A 20228-nucleotide genomic window follows, 5' to 3' on the forward strand; every position below is an offset into this window, starting at 1 on the left:
CATCACATGCTCTTTAATTCCCCGTACTTTTTTTAGCCAGCCTGATTTACACATTTTTGTTATTGAAATGGCTATGGATGGCATTTGAGGTTGCAACCCAAATAAACATTCAAACTAGCAAAGACTGTACTACTGCTCATAACTGCATGCATCCAAGCTCTTGACCTCCTCTAGTTTATCTTCTTTTATTATTTAAAAAATAATGTGTGTGGTAAAAAAAGTAAAAATGTACAAAATTTACATCACAGAAAGTCATAATTAACAATATTAGTATCTTAAGATTATTTTCTGTCATGATTTAGTCCCTCAATCTCTCTTCAGAAGTATCCCCTACTGACAGACAGGGTCTTATGTATCCTCCAAAAAAGTCTCTTGAATATATGCATATATAATTATATGGAATATATACATTTTCTTTACTTTTAACATGAATAGGACTATAATAGCCTAACTCTATTTCTTTATTTTTACTGAGCAATATATACTTTTGTTCCTATTTTCTTATTTTTCTTTATGGCGCTTAATCACTACATTGCATTATATGACATTCATTATGTGTTTTGTTTTTCTGGTTAATGTCTGCTTCTCTCACTACATTTTGAAATCCATAAAGGCAGGAACATTGTCTTGTTCATGGCTGCATCAATAATGCTTGGAATGCAGTATGAACTCATATATTTGCTGAATGTATGAATGAATGAATCATTTATATTGTCTGCTGTCAGCCTGTATCCTATTCTTCCTAATGGCTACATGGCCTTCCATTCGACAAGTAACAGTAATTCATACAACCATCTTTCAATTGCTAGTTATAAAGGCTATAATGTGGCAATGTATTCTTGTATGTATATCTTATGGTGGTCTGGGCGCGGTGGCTCACACCTGTAATCCCAGTACATTGGGAGGCCGAAGCAGATGGATCACCTGAGGTCAGGAGTTTGAGACCAGCCTGACCAACATGATGAAACCCGTCTCTACTGAAAACACAAAAAATTATCTGGGTGTGGTGGCGTGCACCTGTAGTCCCAGCTACTTGGGAGGCTGAAGCAGGAGAATCACTTGAACCTGGGAAACAGAGGTTGGCAGTGAGCCAAGATGGCACCATTGCACTCCAGCCTGAGCGACTGAGTGAGACTCCATCTCAAAAAGTCTATCTATCTATCTATCTACCTACCTACCTACCTGCCTACCTACCTACCTTGTGGTGTATATGTGAGTGCATTGTTATATATGCATTTTGCATACATTCATTCAATAAAATGCTAAAGGAAAATTGATAAATCAAGGTATGTGTGCTTTCAAATTTTGTAGATATGGTCAAATTGTACTGATAAAAAGAGGGAATGATTTAGAATCATAGCAAAATACTTTTCCCATATACTTTTGAATCATCAGTCTGGGGCCTCTGATGCCAGGAATAAACTGAACACATCAGGGAAAACGTTAACAAGATATTTTGTCTTTTGGAGATTTGAGTTTCTTATCTAGAAAGTGGGGTGATAATAAAACCTACCCTGAGTGTGATTTCAAAAAGAGGAACTTATTTTTGGGTTAAAAAAATAGCAAATGAAAACCAAAAAAAAAAAAAAAAAAAAAAAAAAGACCGCCATGTAGTTACTCATCAAATATACTTATATATTAATAATTTAGTCATAATTTTCTCATTGTCATCATTAGAGACTGTACATTTTCTCTCATGGGGAAAATATACTTTTAACATTTTAAAGTTTTCTGACTGGACTTTTACACCAAATATGGCTCACAAGAGATACTTCTAGAATATCTTTTTTTTTGTTATTGTTCGACAACATGTTTTAGAAGAAAAAGCACTAGGCAATAATAATAATAATACAACAAAAAAGCTACTATTTTTGAATAATTATCATAGATGGTCATCATATTAAATGTTTTGCAAATATTTATTTGATACTCATAGTTGTCCTTTTGGGTTGTACATTATTATTTCCATTGTATGAATATAAAATAAAACAAAGCAATGCACAAAAGCTTTAAATAGCTTATCCAAGGCCACAGACCTAGCCTTGAAGTTAAGAACTGTGAGCTCAAGTCCTACATTTGCCCTTGACTTGCTTAGGTGAATTAAGCAATTTAATTTCTGTGTTCATATTTTGTGGTCTCAAAAATGAAGAGGAGAGATTGGATGGTCATATATGTTTCCTTGCAATTCTAATATTTATAAATGTTATCGCTGTAAAAAAAGATGCTAAACTTCATCATGATGGGCCCATTCCATTTTTTATTAATTAGATAATTAACCAGTTTTTCATATGTGACTGAAATCTTTCTCTATTTTATCTAAGCCCATTTCTTTTTATCTGATACTCTACATACAGAACAGTTTTCCACTCAAAAACAATAATTAATTCACTCTTTTTATTCTATTTTTTGAAGAGGCAAAAACTTTATTTAGCCATTTAATACAACCAGATTTCTCCCTTTCAGTATTTAAAGAAATTCTTGGGCATACAATTAAATTCTTCATATTTTTAATGAAAATATAGGCTCAAATTAAATCTAAAACTCTAATAACAGTTTCAGATAGGGAACTAAAGACAGATACCTTTATAAAGATGAGTACCTTTATAAAGACAGAAGGATCTCTTATTCCTTTCAGAGACAGAGTCTCAGTCTGTCACCCAGGCCAGAATGTAGCATCTTCTGGGATCAGGCTATCCTCCTGCCTCAGCCTCCCAAGTAGCTGCGACTACACACATGCATGACCAGGACCAACTATTTTTAAAAATTGTTTGTAGAGGGGATCTTGTTATGTTTTCCAGGCTGGTCTTGAACTCCTGGCTTCAAGCAATCCTCCCACCTCAGCCTCCCAAAGTGTCGAGTTTACAGGCGTGAGCCACTCTTCCCAGCCCTGATTTCTTAATGCCTTAGTATCATTGTGTTTTTAACACTTCCCAGATTCATGTGGATTTTATTATTATATTGCTGATATAGTTTAAGGATAACTTTTAGTTGCCTTTTGCTATTTAAAAAGAATTTCAGTACTTGCAACTAGTTATTGATATTAGTTTCTCTTGCTACCTTATTTTGAAGTTTTGAATATCTGTTTGTATTTTTCCTCATTCAACTTTATTCACTGAACAGGTTTTCCCCCCTGTTACTCAAGTACATTTTATTCTAAAAATAACAACGTGATCAAGAACTTTGATAAATATATTTTACTTCATTTATACAGTCATTTTCCCTCTGTGCAAAGATTTTATTTTATTTTCATGGGCACATAATAATTGATACATATTTATAGGCTACACAAGATATTTTGTTATATGCAGAGACTGTGTAATGATCAAGTCAGGGTATTTGGGGGTGTCCATCACCTACAGCACGAGTCCTCAATCTCTGGGTCACATACTGGTACCTGTCCGTGGCCTATTAGGAACCAGGCCATACAGCAGAAAGTGAGTGACCAGCGAGCATTAATGCCTGAGCTCCACCTTCTGCCAGATCAGCGGCAGCATTAGATTCTCATAGGAGCGCGAACCCTATTGTGAACCGTGCATGCAAAGGATGTAGGTTGTGTGCTCCTTATGAGAATTTACTGCCTGATGATCAGAGATGGAACAGTTTCATCTTGAAACCACCCCTCAACCCAGTCCGTAGGAAAATTGTTTTCCACAAAACCGGCCTCTGGTGCCAAAAATGTTGGGGACCACTGACCCAGAGCATTTATCATTTCTATCTGTTGGGAACATTTGAAGACTTTTCTTCTAGATATGTGGAAAAATACAATACCTTCTCATTAACAATAGGACCCCAATCTGCTTTTGAACACTAGAACATATTCCTTTTATTTAAGTGTGTACATTTATGGCCATTAACTAACCTATCTTCATCCCCTACCCCTTCCCAGCCTCTGGTAACCACCATTCCGTGCTCCATCTTCATGAGATACACTTTTTTTTCCAGCTCCTACATATATATGAGTGAAAATGTGTAATATTTGTCCTTTTTGCCTGGATTATTTTACTTAATATAATGACCCCCAGTTCCATGTTGCTGCAAATGAAAGGATTTTATTTTTTATAGTCAAATAGGATTCTGTTGTCTACACATATATATCACATTTTCTTCATCCATTCATCTATTTATGGACACAGGTTGATTTCATATCTTATCTATTGTGAATAGTGCTGCAATAAACATGGGTATGCAAATATCTCTTCGATGTACTGATTGTCTTTCTTTTGGATATATAACTAGTAGTGGAATTTCTGGATCATACGATACATCTATTTTAATTTTTTGAGGAACCATCATGCTGTTTTTCATGATGGCTTTACTACACTGCATTCCCACTCGCAGTGTACTAAAGTTTCCCTTTGTCTGCATCCTCACCTGCATCTATTTTGCTTTTGTCTTGTTTTTGTCTTTTTAATACTAGCCATTCTAACTGATGTGAGATGATATCTCATTGTGGTTTTGATTTGCATTTCCCCGATGATTACTAGTGTTGAGCAGTTCTATATGTTTGTTGGACATTTATATGTCTTCTTTTGAAAAATGTCTATTCAGTTCTTCTGCCCATTTTGAAATCAGATTATTTGATTTTTTTTTTTTTTTGCTATTGAGTTATTTGAGTTCCTTATATATTCTTGGTATTAATCCACTGTCAGATGGATAGTTTGCAAATATTTTCTCTCATCCTGTAGGTTGTCTTTTCACTCTGCTGATTGTTTCCTTTGCTCTGCAGGTTTTTAGCTTGCTGTAATCTGATTTGTCTATTTTTGCTTTTGTTGCCTATGCTTTTGAGGTTTTACACAAAAATAGATTTGCCCAGACTAATGTCCTGAAGTGTTACACCAATGTTTTCTTCTAATACTTTCAAAGTTTCAGGTCTTACATTTAAGTTTTTAATCAATTTAGAGTTCATTTTTGGTGTGTAGTGAGCGATAGGGATCTAGTTTTATTCCTCTGACTACGAATATCTAGTTTTCCCAGAACCATCTATGACAGAGGCTATCTTTCCCCAATGTAGGCTCTTGGCATCTTTATCAAAAATAAGTTGGTTGTAAATGCATGAATTTATACAGTTATTGATACAGTAATTGAATGAAATTGTCTTATGGTACAAAGTCTTGTCACCCACAAATTATTTCTTTACCCCAAATTATTATTAAACTATTGACAGATGTTATCTAAGGGCCTGCCCCTAGTGTTTTCTCCTTTCTTAAGAATGATAGAGGCAATATCAAACTTCTTTATCTTGTCACTTAAATTTTTCCCGCCTCGATTTTTTTTTACATATCTCTTTCAGATAGAATTGGAAAACAAAAACTCTTCTTGATTTATTCATGAGGTATCCATTTCAAAGCAAGAAGTTTCTTTATAATACTCTAAATTGGAGGGGATATGCCGTGGAGTCTCAGCTTAGTGCACAATGCTGATGAGAGGACATTGCATCCTGTTCTTAAACCGATTGGCTACAGTGATTCCCAAGAATATTAGCCAAAAGGGTCTCATCATAAACGGAATGTGAAAGTAAACATGAGTTGACATTCTAAGAAGATAAAAAGGTAAAGATAGATATGAGATTAATGGAGGAAAGTCACAATGTTTGTAACTGAGCTGGCCTACAAAAGATCAGTAATATGAGTGAGTGAGCATTGGGTTACTAAAATGCTAAAAACAAGTCTGCAGAATCATATGTAAGAGCTCATATCTATGTAGATGGATAGCTTGGACTTGATGGCCTATATAGTTGCATATATTTAGTTCACATCAAAGATGTCCTACCATGTAGAACATTATATTAAGTGGAGTCATTTTTGACATACATTCATGATACATGGTTCCATCTACTGTAATAGGATTCACCGTACATTCTGAATGCCCTAAATGCAGCATATTTATGGTTCTGACATTCATTAGGGAAGTTATATTTGCTATTAGTCTCTGGACTAGTCTCAACCTCTTTTTTATCATCCACCTGTATATTTTACCTATTTGTGCCACTATGAAGCCTACTTTCACTGGGCATAAGCTAGTCTTTGCAATTTAAACCTGCAACAACTTAATTAGTTTTAATACATGTAAAATTCTGCTTTAGTCTTTTCTGATGAAAATAGATGCTGGGATAGGATGTATAAGTGTCTAATGTATCTCAGATGATGAGATCCTGTGTCTCTGATGCTCAGAAAATGGCCCTCCTTCCCATACTGCTTCTTCTTTGTTTCCTAATGACACAGCTGTGCAAATCCTACCTGTGGTCATGTTTGCTGTCACTTCTTCTCTTTTGGTTCCAGACATCGTTAGCTCTTTGAGGGCAGAGATAATGGCACTGTCTTCTTTGGGTACCTCTCACTACTTTCAGTTGGTATTCAATGCAAGGTATTCAATGAAAAAAGGTACTCAGTGAAAGGTCATGCAGTTAATGCAAAGAACTATGATATTCTTAGTCTTGCCACTAGGCGGCGATATTTTGACATGACAATGAGGTCTCTACTATAGGTGTATCCTAAGTTAAACATAGGCTCTGAGATGAGGATGTATGTTTGATTAATTTAAGAAAATGATCCAAAGGGAGGTAGTGGAAGCCAAGGAACAGTGCAATCTCAGGTGAACACCCTTCAGAGGATAGCTTCAGCACGATCCTCCTGGGGAACTCTGGAGAGTAAGTTACGTCTGAGTTATCCTTACAGCAGGCAAGGGAGTGAACTTTCATACTCCTACACTGTTCAGTCATTGGTTAAAGGCCACACTGGGAGGGATGAGCATATCAACTCCCAGATGTCCCAGATGCTTTACAATCTCTTCACCTGTGGGCAAAAGCCCCTTCAGCAGCTTGAGGACTAAAGAGCTGTACATTAGTACTGATGCTTGGAAGGGAAAGGGAAGTAAATGGTACGAAAAGGGATTTGAAAGGATCTTGCAGGAGCATGAACATTAACAGCCACAAGGTAGCTAATACAATGACTATTAGAAAGGGCTTTGTTACTACTGTGTATGCCGATGAAAGTACAACTTAAATAAAGCTTTAAGAAGTGTATAGAAGTCTAATTTGGAAGGTGAAACTAAAACTAAAGTCATGGTGAGCAAATACTATTCACTTCCCATATCTTGTTCAATGATGGTTCAAATCCCAGAGCCACCATACCCCTCTTCATGCCACTTGAATGAATACTATGAAGCAGAAGGGTGAAGGGCAGAGACTGACAGTGGGAAGGGCGTTTGAAGCTGTCAACAGTGACCACTGGTAAATCAGCACAGATAAAGCCAATTATTTTTCCTTTTGTTTCATGTCATAAAAAGAAAGATTTGCCAGTAAGAAACTGAAATTTAGATTAGGAATGCTCAAAGCTAGGAGGACAAAACTTTATAGAAGTACTCAATGTTCAGCTACTAATTAGTCCTTTCTGAAGATACTAGTTTCAAAGAAGCCTAGTATGTGTTTATAATGATCTCTGGACAAACTGTTACATGTTTATGTGAAGTGTGGCTGGGTATCATTGTAACAGTTGCCAGCTACTGCTTGTTTGTGAGGACTAAAGTTTTAAAGGATTATTCAAATGGAGCAGTGACCCAACTCAGAACCTCCAATTCAATATCTTGTAGCTCTAACAGGAACTATTAAATGTGTCAGAAAGACAAAGAGTCAATATAAAGCACATAAAATTTTACAGAATTTTTTTTTCTTGAGAAATACAGTCTTCTTCCTTTAAATAAAGGACTCTGGGAAGACTCTTGGCAGCTTAAACAACATATAAAAATACTCATTTTGCCAACATCGTGAACTTGCATTGACTTGAATCACAATGACCCATAATCTTTTGTCATATGGAAATTTAATCTCTATTAATCTACAACTACAAACAATATAATTCCATTACATAAATGAAATTTATTGACAAATGTGAGACGTTTACTCATTAAATAGACAGAAGAGTTTTATCAAGAAGGTCTAAACCAGATAAAATAAATTACTCTAAAGTAAAAGGGAATAATCTGTCATTATTGGATACTGTTTAAAACAAATTATTGTATTTTGTTTTATCGTATATCCTTTACAATATTTGTGTTTCCTTCCTTAATTTCATAAGAACTTCCTACATTCAGAGACCATTCTTAAAATTCATTTACTAAATACATCATCAATTTGACCTTAAAAAACGACTTTACGTGTCTGGAGAGTCTCATTTTAAAATTAAAACCAGCTGGGCACAGTAGTTCATGACTGTAATCCCAACACTTTGGGAGGACGAGGCAGGAGGATCACTGGATGTCAGAAATTTGAGGCCAACCTGAGGAATATAGTAAGTCCCTATCTCTACAAAAAATGAAATAAATTAGTTTGGCCTGGAGGTGCGTGCGCCTGTAGTCCCAGCTTCTTGGGAGGCTGAGGTGGGAGGATTGTTCAAGCCCAGGGGTATAAGGCTGCATTGAGCTATGATCACACTACTGCACTCCAGACTGGGTGACAGAGTGAGACCTTGTATCAAAAAACAACACCACCACCAACAAAAAACCAAGAAACACGACTCCATTTTATTTTGATATTCTGTGACTACAAATAATTCTCTGAATTTCTACATGTAAATCATATAATAAAATTAATTTTTGTAGCGTAAAAATAGGCTCTGGGAATTTTGGGTTAGAAAATATGTAGTATCTGAGCAATCACACAGTTTAGATCACTTATAATAAGAAATCTGGGGTCCAGAAAGATTCAGAGAGTAAATGCTTAAAATGTTGACTATTTCTGAAAATTATTTTAATAGCAAATTGTTCATAGAATTGATATATTACTTCAGCTACGACAATATAATTTTAATCCAATCACATAAGGTAAATATAGAGCTCTTAAATAAAATGTATTACTACTGACTGATATATTTTATGTAATGAAATATACAATAAATGATTGACCTGACTGAAATAGATGTACCGTATGTTTTTGTTGCTTTAGTTTGTTTTAATTAGTGAGATATCACTTTAGAGTGGATTTCCCAAAGAACATGAATTACATTTAGGGCAGTGCAGCTCTAATGACCTGGTTACTTTGTCACCCATTCGAGAGAAGAGGCCTAATATCTCACAATCTAGAGATACAATATTACGTCAGACCTATTCCCTGTCTCTACTTCTACTTATTGTTTCTACTTTTGCCATGACTTTACCCTCTTTCTACACTTAACTTTATTGTACAGTCTATAATGACTCAGGGTGTCTGCTTACTTAACATGTGGTGTGTTTGTGTGTATTTAATTTCTGCCTTTGCCTTTGCTATAAACTGCTGTGTCAAGCCCAAACTTACACAGAAGACTTGATTGCTTCTTTTATTCACTGCTGAGTAAAAGGCTTCTCCATTAGCCCAGATCAAAGGCATGAGCCAACCTATAGATATCTACCTCTAAAACAGTACTCCACCTCTGTTCAGTAATCATTGGCCAGAGAACCTCTTGATTTTTCTCTAGCATTATCTTCAGTCCAACCTTCAGCAAAGTTATCCCTGAATGACTTCATCTCCCCAGAGTATGCTTCTGACTGAACAAGAATGCAGATTTAACTTTCTGGATCCAGCTATCCAATCACCTGAAACTGACTAAATCAAGTTTCTTTTCATAGACAAAGAGTTTTCAAACATATCAGGATCTCAAATGTATCTCCACTTGCTTGGCAATGCCTGAAATTCCTGTATTACAGGACACAGCTTTTCAAATAACAATTGAAAGTATTAAAGTGCCAATTGTTGGCTGAGGTAATGCAAGGAGGTCAATTAGTCAGTCGTTCAACTATTCTAAAGGCTTGAGTTTTGATACTTTCCAGTTTCAGAGAAAAATTGGACACTGGCATTGGATGGGCAAACAAAAAAATAGAGATAGGGACAGATAACCTGTGAAGTATAGAAAAAAAATGTAGAAAGGGAAGGCCAAGCCTCAGTGAATACAATTTTCAGTACTTAAGATATTTTTAAAAATTATTATTCTTTACTTCTAACTTTGTGCAAAAGGAGAGAAGTGATTTACAGAGTGTTTTTATTGTTTTTTCTCATACACATTCATACTCATGCTTACTTTAACAATGCTATTATGATCCTGCATGACTGCCAACAGTGGTTGACATGCTTTATGAAGTCTTTTTTTTCTAACTCAACTGCATTGTAGAATGGTTTTATTACCTTGGGACTTGCAGGGCAGGAGCAAACTTTCACAATCCTGCCATAGAGATATGACAACTCTTAGGCTCTGTGCCACTGTTTAGTCCATAGGGACCCTAACAAACTCACATTCTTATAGGTCATTCTGATGAACCTCTAAAGTGATGAATTTTTGCTATAGGATCTAGGAAGAAAGAAAGAAGTGGTACCCTAAATGTTTGACTGTGGTGCCAGGGATGGATAGAGAGATAGTTTTTTACTACCCCAGAAATTTTTTTCTGGAGTCTTGTTGATCTGATACAAAATAAAGGATATATTTACACATCTTGATTTCCTTACCCACTTAACATTCTTGGGGGACCCCTTGAGGTATTTGAGAAATGTGCCATTTAATGTTGTTCTAGCTAGATCTATTTGCTGGATAAAGCAAAAGCCTGTTCATTTTAGTGGGGCTCAGAGCAAAGAATGCCTCTCTAGCTGGTCTAAGGTACAGGACAAATATCTTTGCCAACTGATCCTTATAAAACAGCGTATGCCATATGCTGTGTTGCTTGAAGTGTCAGAGGCAGGTGGCAATGTGCAATCAAGCCTACTGTAAACCGTGAAAGAAGAATAGCGGATGAGGACCCAAGACTTCTGTAGCAAAGTCACGCCTGCTTTACCAAGTTTATTTTCTTCTTGAGAAGGAGCTCTGGATCAGCTCACAGAGGCTGAATCTCAGGCCCAGGGAACAATGTCCTGGGATATCTGACCCCAGCTGCTTGTCATGAACTGGATACAATCTATTTCTCCTAGCCGTAAAATGTGGTATACTCAGAAGCTCTTAAATATCAAGTGAAAACAGCACTGAGCCCAAGCAGGTTCTAAAGGCATTAGTAATTTGCATAGGCAGATAGCTCATACATCCAGAGTGCCTTACTCCTGCCAAATTACTTCCCCTTCTTCAAACCACATCTGTGGCTTGATGGGTAATTTCCTATGACAAATTAAATGGGGGGGGGGGGGGGGGGGGAGAAAAAGCTCAAACTGGAATTACAGAGAGCTTTGCCTTACAGCAAAAATGAACTACTATAGCATTACAGTCCCAAGGAGGACTCTTCAAGATAAATGAGAAATAGAATCCTTCCACCAAGAGGGATTCAAGTAGCAAGGAACACTACTGATCTTTGGCTCCTAGAAATATTTACTCCCTTTAACTTATCTGACACTTTTCTCCTTTCTCTTTTTGTCTTCCTCTCACATTTCTAGCCATCCCATCGCTGTCCTTTCTGAAGACCAGTCCTCCTCCCCATAGCCATTATTGAGTTCATCAGCTTTAGTTCTAAATTCTCTTTTCCTTCCATCATACATTTCCATCCACATACATTCAAACTAGACAATTTTACATGACTTCACTTGTCATAAACACAATGATGACACTTTCATTTATATCTTTAGCCTAGGACTCTGAGCTCCAGATCTACATACATTTTTCATTATGGAAAAATACATATAACATAAAATTTACCATTTTCACCACTTTGAAGCATATAGTTCATTTACATTGTTGTGCAACCATCAGCAACATCCATCTCCAGCACTTTAAAAAATCTTCCCAAACTGAAACTCCATACCCATGAAATAACGCCCTTCCAGCCCCTAACAACCACCATCCTACTTTCTGCCTCTACAAATTTGCCTGTTCTAGGTTCTTCAGATAAGTGGAATCATACAATATTTGCTCTTTAGTATCTAGCTTATTTCACAAAGCACAATGTTTTTAAGGTTCTTCCATGTTGTAGCAAGAATCAGAATCTTATTCCTTTTTAAGGATGGATAATATTCAATTCTATATATACCACATTTTGTTTATCCATTTATCTGTTGATAGACATTTTTGTTGTTTCCACCTTTTTGGCTACTGCGAATAATGCTGCTGTGAGCATTAGTATACAATTATATGTTTGAGTCCCTGCGTCCCTGCTTTCAATTCCTTTGGTTATATATTCAGAAGTGAAATTTCTGGATCATATGGTAATTCTATGTTTAATTTTTTAAGGAACTTCCATATCATATGCTTTTGATATATTTACATGCCCCTTATATTTGAAAGTGACATAGACACTTCAAAATAAAATAAAATAAAATAAAATAAAATAAAATAAAATGTTTTGTCTTCCCTCTAAAACATAGTCTTTCATTAGTGTTCTCTTGGAGAATGGCACTGCCAAGCAGGCAGATAAGCAAACCAGAAAATAAGAAGTCACTTTTGATATAACCCTCTTTCTCACCTTTCATATCATCATCTTGCCAGTTTTAACTCTGAAATATTTTTGAATTTATTTCTATCTCTATCATCATTTGTCTAGAAATAAACCTCATTATGGTTCATCTGATTATTTTAACAACCTCCTAACAGATTTATCTACATCCACTCTTACCTCCTTATTAGCACCGCTCCACAGTATGGTCAGAAAGTTCACATGTGATATGATTTTCTTCAGTTAAGAAAACACATCTGCAACAGCAGCAACAGTTAGAGTCAGTGTCTCATTAAGGTTATGGTAATCTACTGTTCTTCAAGTCCAGTAAATATTCTGTTACCCACCTGCTGAAAATGTTCAATAGTTTAATAATGTTAGGATAAAGAGCACGATTCTTAATCTGGCCTGCAAGGTCCTGCATGATATGGCCTCCACTTTTTCCGCTTTTCCTACTTTTCCTAAGCTTTATTTCTCACGAACCCCTGCCTCATTTTCTGATCTCCCATCATACTAAGCTTCCTTGGGTTTTCAATTAATTATTTCCTACTTCAAACAGGACCACAGTGAACAGTGTTCTCTCCAACTGGGAAACTATCCTCCATTCCTCATCACCACATGGAAGCTATCCTTTACTTCTAAGATCAGGTGAAACTCCTCTCACAGGCTCTCAATACATTTCTCTTTTTCTTAGCTTAACATAGAGACATTTCTACATTTTATTTGTTTGGGGTTTTGATTAAAATATATTTTTCCTATTAGAAAATAATCATCAGGAGTGCATCAACCATGTATACTTTTTCAAACTTTTATATGTCTAACGGGTAGAATCGTTCCTGGCGCAGAGTGAATGAATATTCAGTGTTTGTGGGATGAAGGAATGAATCTGTTTATGTCTCTGTGTTCCTCACCAGAATTCAACTGCCTTTATCAGAGAAGAGCTAGCCAGTGACTTATTCACCTTGGCATCTCCAGCATCTGGCATATTTAGGGCTGAACAGAACACCATAATTTCAATTTCAACAGGGTCTTTCGAATTAGCCATGAGCATACCCTTGTCAACAGTTAGGTTTCTGCTCCTCTCATAACAAGGAAAATCCTACAAACTACATCCCTTTTCCTTTGTAGAGTAGTTGGCGCTCTCTTCTTTTTCCTGGAGGAAGAAGACAGCATTTGTTTAAGCAAATTAAGATAAGCAAAGAAAAGTTTGGAGAGAGCTGGTAAAGAGAGCCAGTCTAGGCAAACTTGTCCCGGGGGGATGTAAACTACTTCTAGTTGTCTCAATTTGCTGAAATAGAGAAAAATGCATGCACAAAATTGATAGATGAATACTGAATGCCAAGAGCTACAATAATTTTCTCCAGTTAAGAAAACACATCTGCAACAGCAGCAACAGTTACAGTCATTGCCTCATTAATGTTATGGTAATCTACTGCTTTTCTTCAAGTCCCATAAACATTCTGTGCTGACCAAACTGTGCTGACAATGACCACTCCTACTTATTTGGACTCTTTCTAGGTGGTTCTAATCTCTGCTCTTCCTCCAGGGATGTCTTATTCACTATTTTGGCAGAAAACATGAGGTTAAAGGCTTTTATTCGAAATTTCGTAAGGTAACACAGTTCCATTGTTAAGATTCTAATATTGTATAAGTAGACATGCATTTATTCATACATACATATATACACACACAAATACTTACATAAATTCCATATCAGACCATGTAAATTCATGTTGAAACTTCCTTTGAAATTTCAGCACTTTAAATTGCTATTCAAGACTATAGTGACATATGTGTCTTCAAAAATTAGTATTAATCAATGCCTTTTACGATTGTACCTGAAATATTTGGATTTCCCTGCCTCAGCACCTAGTGACTCAGGTGAGTAAGTATAAGTTACTATGAGAAGCCTACAAAGAGATACAGAGTACTCAATTGTGGTGTTACAGGGGAGACTTTAGTGGAATTGAGAACTGATTGCTCTGGGCTTGGCAACTGACTCAAGATTAGAAATGGGGTGATAAACTGTGACTCTCTTTCATGTTGGCTTAAGGCAGGACTAAAGTTTTGTTTTCTTTTGCTCTACATTTAATTATGCAAATTAAACCAGAACTTAAGGTACTTTATGATTAATTAAGCATCGCCAGAGATCTTTGCAAGTCACAGCCTCCCGTGGCAGCGGATTACTCTGCTTTCTGTGCTACCTGCTGTGATAACTATGTCCACTTTGTTTCTAGTGGTTTACTGTGCTCTACAACCTTATGATCCCACGAAGCTCAGAAGACAGTCAAATTGCATTTCATCCTACCAGCATCCCTGGCCTAAAGCCAATAAAGCACTCTTTAAATCTTTATGTGTTGTCATCACCTATGTCTTTCTCAAGGCCTTGGTGAAGCAAGACTCTTTAGGTTTGAGAGTGGCTATGTGAGTCACACAGCATTCTTACTCTTAAAGAATTTAACTACCTTCTATACTATGTCAATATGATTCAAATTGCTTAACATAATGACATCCAAGTTTGCACTAGTCAACTAGAAAACCATTAAAAGTTTCAGCCAGCTAACCAACTAGCACATTGGATACATACCTTCTACTGAATTAATACATGTAAAATAATCAGTCTGGTTTAGAAATACATTACACCTTCCCTTGTCTGACATTTTCACAATCTGTTTTCATGATTATTTGCCAAAATTTTTACAATGTTTTTTAGTAAACTCCTTCAAATAGTTTTGCTTGAATGCTTCTTTTAACTATTTTTGCTCTATACTTCAGTATCTCTCCCCACCAGGTCATGTTGAATTTGGATGTTGATTCCCAGTCAAGCAACCATTGTGACAAAAAGGGACATGTTATCTTCCTCAACTAAGAGATGGGAGACAGTTTATGGAGGCAAAGGTGATATAATGGAATTTTAGAGAGTGTTTTGGATATTCCAATTCTTCTGTGTCTTCTAAACCTAACTATTACATTTACTAAAATATTACTCTTTTTCAGGTCTGGATTCCAAATTTCACATTTTTAGAGTTTGACTTTAAATGATAAAAAAATTACTTGGAACAAGGAAGAATCACATGGAATATTCATAAAGCAATTCCATTTCTGTTCTCTTCAGTAACTATAAGTGAGTGTAGTTCACTTTCCATTGGATGTTAAAAAGGGCAGGTCCCTTGATTTCTCAGCTTACTCTTAAAAAGCAGAAAGTCCTATGTTCACACTAAGTCACAAATAAAGCCTCAATTCTGAATTGAGACTACCCGATCCAAAATACTGTTCAATCCTTTCATCTCAATTTGTAGATAAATCTTCTTTGACCTTTCTATAACCGCGGCCTGCTGCAAGTGGAAACCTGTAATTTGAAAAAGGGGAATATGGGTGGCATCATTTTCTCTCCCTGCCTAACATTTCTACTCCACCTTTGGATTCCTGAATCCCTGCCAATGTCAAAGCATTGGGAGAGACGAACAGTGAGGGAAATAGGAAAGTTCTCTCCTGACTGACATTATTGTACAATGGCTTCATGCTCTCTGAACATGAACATGAGAAAGTCAGTATGCACATCTTTATAGATTTTTCAGAGGTACTAACTACTGCTGGGCTCTCTATCTCTCATTGGCAGAGGTGATGCAGTCTATTTCTCCAGCTTCTATTCAACTTTTAGGCCCTAGTTTTCTAGTATTTTGCTTTTTCTAATTTTGTCTAGGCAGAAAAAGCCCACAAAATTAATATTATTGACCAATATGAATTTTATTTTTACTACAAATAGGCAGAGGGGGTACAATAAGTAAAATAAATACCGTCTATCAGTATTTATTTTTGAAATGTAACAAGTTACACTCATATACACTTTCACACTTCCTTTAATCTCTTAATAATGACAGGTCTGTATTCTAGTTTTACAGAAAATTAAACTGTTAAACTGAGGCATAAGAAAGTTAGCTTGCCAAATGTCACTTAACATAATAAGTGGGAAAGTATGTCTGACATAAATACCCATGCTTTTAACTACTATGCTATTCTAATTCACTAAATCAATAATTAATTTGATTCTGATAATCATCCATATTTGTAAAAGTTTGGAAATGTGTGGGCTATGGTGGGTGATTAAAGGGTGATTAACCCCATGAATACATACATGTACTATATTCCCATAAAATAAAAAGTAAAGAAATGAAAGTGACTAAATGCCCCGGGGCAAGCTGCCTGGTCTGGTATTTCAAATCTTCTACTTTCTAGCTGTGCAAACTTGGACAATATACTTAAACTCTGTGCCTTAGCTACCTTATCCATAAAACACTGATACACATACACTATTGTATTTTATGAAGGGTTGTCATGAAAAATAAATGAATTAATACATGTAAAGTACTCAGAAAAGTGCTTGACATATACGTGTAGTATATGTGGTTGTGTATATGTATGTATGTGTATATATACATATATATTTATATGTATATATGTATGTATACTATTTATATATAATACACACACATATACATACATACACACAACCACATATATACACATATATATGTATATTATATATGGATATATATGTGCATGTATACATATATGTGCACATATACATATATATGTATATGTAAGTTAGCTCAGAAAGTTTTCTACACATAGAAAGATTCAGTAGAGGTTACAAATTATTATTATCCTTACTAATATTATACCTAACCCCAAATCTTTTTTTTTTTGGAGATGGAGTCTCATTCTGTCACCCAGATTGGAGTGCAGTGGCACTATCTTGGCTCACTGTAACCTCCGCCTCCCAGGTTCAAGCGATTCTCGTGCCTCAGCCTCCTGAGTAGCTGGGACTACAGGCACCCACCACCATGCCGGCTAATTTTTGTATTTTTAGTAGAGATGGGGTTTCGCCATGTTGGCCAGGCTGGTCTTGAACTCCTGACCTCAAGTGATCTGCCCGCCTCAGCCTCCCAAAGTGCTGGGATTATAGGCATTAGCCACTGTGCCTGGTCCTCAAATTTTATCTAAAATTCAGGTTGATATTTGGATTCATTAGAAGTTTTCAGAAAATAAAGTATAACAATATAAATTTAACATAAATATTTAAAAATACTTCCTAGCCAGCTTGCTTTAGGAGTAGTGTGTGCATATTACTGTGTGTGAGTGTGTATTTGTGTGTGTGTATGTGTGTGGCAGGGGTGGGATGATAAAGTTACCCAAAACTTCTTCAGGGCTTGTGGGAACTCTGATAGGCCTCAACTGTGCATTTAAGTGAAGATGTCCTAAGGAGAAATTTCATCTTTCTTCAATCTAAAATAGTATAGCAGCAGTTGCTAGCTTTGTAACTAATTCAAATAATATGCAGACATTTTTTTTCTTATCACTCCAACTGGAAATTCAAATTTGACACGTGAAAAGGCAATGTGAGAGATTTTGAGCAAATAACTGTGAATTACACTTTATCTGAAATTGAGGGATTTTATTTATCAAATATAAAGGTTTGCCCTGTAGTTGTCTTGGCCACAAGTCTTCAGACTGCATTAGTCAGAAATAACTTTTTGCCAACCTCGTTTATTCCTGCTATAGGTGAAGGCCATTTTCTCAAAGTGATTAACTGGCAGTAGAACTCAATCCATTTATCCTTCTTAGGCTTTCCTATTGTAATGCATTGCAATACTCGCCTCTCTCTGTGAAGCTACAAAGAGGCAATGGCTGTGAAACCTTGAAGGTGGAGTTTCTTAAAATGAAAGTCTAAGACCTAATGAAATTGTTCCAACATTATGTTGGGAAGGTGTAGGAAAACGTAGTGTTCTTCATCTTCTTGAGTGGTATGCTTGGCAAATGTTGTATTTTAACTGATGGCAAGCCAGGGAAAATGATGCGAATGTCACTGAATAATTAATTAGTATAGCCAAAGGAATGTTTAAAAACGATTACCCAAATAGCCCAGGCCCTGTGCTTGGCATTACCTCAGTCCCTTGACTACCTTTAGATAAGCTGATCTGTACAAACTGGAGCGCTCATAGAACATTTCCATCCTAATAATATTGACAGATCATTTTACAGTAAATATCTTTGCTTAGAAGCAAGCACTGTTTGATATAGAATCTTTATATATGTGAAAGTTGCTTTGATATATTTCAGCATGCTTCTCTCTAGTTTGTCAGTTTCTAACATTGTATATAGAATTTTGTTTTTTCTTAGGATGGTATTTTCATTCTGAAGATTTTCGTCCTATATTAAGATAGGCTGTTTATGAACTTAGTTAAAACCACTTTTAGTATAGCCTGTAAATTTCAGTACTTCATACTGGGTTCACTGTTTTAAAATTGACATGCTTTGAGATTTCAGTGAACTCAATTCATGACTTATTTTGAAAATGATGCTCCCTAAATATATTAATACTACTGAGTAATTCTGTATTTCAGTTAGAATTATTTAGTTGAAAGTGACAGAAAACACAGACAAAATTATATTTAGCAAATGGGAATGCACAGTCCAAGAAGCTCTGAAGACCAGGTATGGCTTTTTAAGATCTCAAAAATATCTCTGGGTCTTGGATTTCTTCTGTCTCTTGGTTCTCTTTCCTCTGGATTGACATCATTGAAAGTAGGTTTTTATCTGACTGAGGATGGAAAACTATTATCAAAAGAAAGTGGAATCAATGCCGGACAGATAAAAATGTTCACTATAATATTTAGAAATTGATTCTTCTTGTGTATTCAAGAATGCTTCCCCTTTAAGGATGCGAATTTGGAATATGGCAGAGAAGAGAGTCCTAAGCTTTAAAGCACATTAGAAATTGCTCATAAAGCATTCTTACTAATGTCACAGGAAGTATTACTTAATAGTACTTAAGCATTTAGTAAATTAAATGAGAAATATATAGCAGTATTTGAGGCAGAATAAAGATGAATTTGGTGGAAAAATAAAAGTTATCAGAAAAACCAGAAGGTTTATTTTTTAACAGTTACCAGAATGTATGTAGCAAGGTACTCAGTAGCAACCAATTACTGGTAGAATTTACCCTGTTATTGTGGTAGGCACAAATTAGTATGACCACCTAGATTACAGATTGTTAAGCGGCCATGTCTGTGATTATGGTAACATAGCAAAATCCTCTGTGTTTTGGACAAATAACATAACCCATATTGGGTAATCTCAGAACCTCATACCACCCCCTCCTCAGTGTGTTTGACCTAAAGAATGGACACAGGACCTGTTTTAGTCCATTTATGTTGCTATAAAGGAATGCCTAATGTTGAGTAATTAATAAAGAAAAGAGATTTACCTGGCTCACAGTTCTGCAGACTATACAAGAAGCATGGCACCAGCATCTGTTTTTGATGAAGGCCTAAGACTGCTTCCACTTATGGCAGAAAGGGAAGGGAAGTGATGTCAGAGTGATGAGAGAGGAAGGAGAAGAGAGAGGGGAGGAGGTCAGGCTCTTTTCAATAACCAGTTCTTCCGGGAATTGAGTGAGAACTCACTCACTCCTAGGAGGACAACACAAACCCATTCATGAGGGATCCCTTCTCACAACCCAAACACCTCCCACCTGGTCCTCCACTCCAATGCTGGGGGATCAGATTTCAACATAAGACTTGTTGGGGCCAAACTATGTCTAAACCATAGCAAGACCCAAGCTGGGTTATGTAGATTCTTTCCTTGATATTCTTTAAACAGTATCGAAAGAGCTAAACCAATCCTATCAGCACCCGTCACAACACTAAAAGGATGTAAGCTCAAAAGAGCCTGCAGCAACAACCCACTTCACAGGAAGATATTGTTTTGAGAGCTTAATTTGGCACGTGAAGACAAGCAGAGATGGGAGATAGAGGGGAATGCCCCACAGCATTTTGCTTACTAATTTTGGTGCTCTT

The 20228-nt window shown here is 36.2% G+C and overlaps 1 protein-coding gene across 3 annotated transcripts in view; it reads right to left on the reverse strand.

The window, feature by feature from the left end:
- DCAF8L2 (DDB1 and CUL4 associated factor 8 like 2) overlaps positions 1 to 20228 on the reverse strand; it is a 181329-nt gene that overhangs the window by 66503 nt on the left and 94598 nt on the right. For 2 of the 3 annotated variants that reach the window (XM_030934416.1, XM_030934415.1), the window contains exon 3: positions 12550 to 12626. The gene's annotated coding sequence lies outside the window, so the exon portion shown is untranslated. Of the gene's footprint in view, positions 1 to 12549; positions 12627 to 13422; positions 13523 to 20228 lie in introns of all 3 variants that reach the window. The other variant, XM_030934414.1, reaches the window with a different exon arrangement.

The sequence above is a fragment of the Rhinopithecus roxellana genome, chromosome 7, assembly GCF_007565055.1.
Source record: "Rhinopithecus roxellana isolate Shanxi Qingling chromosome 7, ASM756505v1, whole genome shotgun sequence".
In the NCBI taxonomy this organism is placed as follows: domain Eukaryota; kingdom Metazoa; phylum Chordata; class Mammalia; order Primates; family Cercopithecidae; genus Rhinopithecus; species Rhinopithecus roxellana.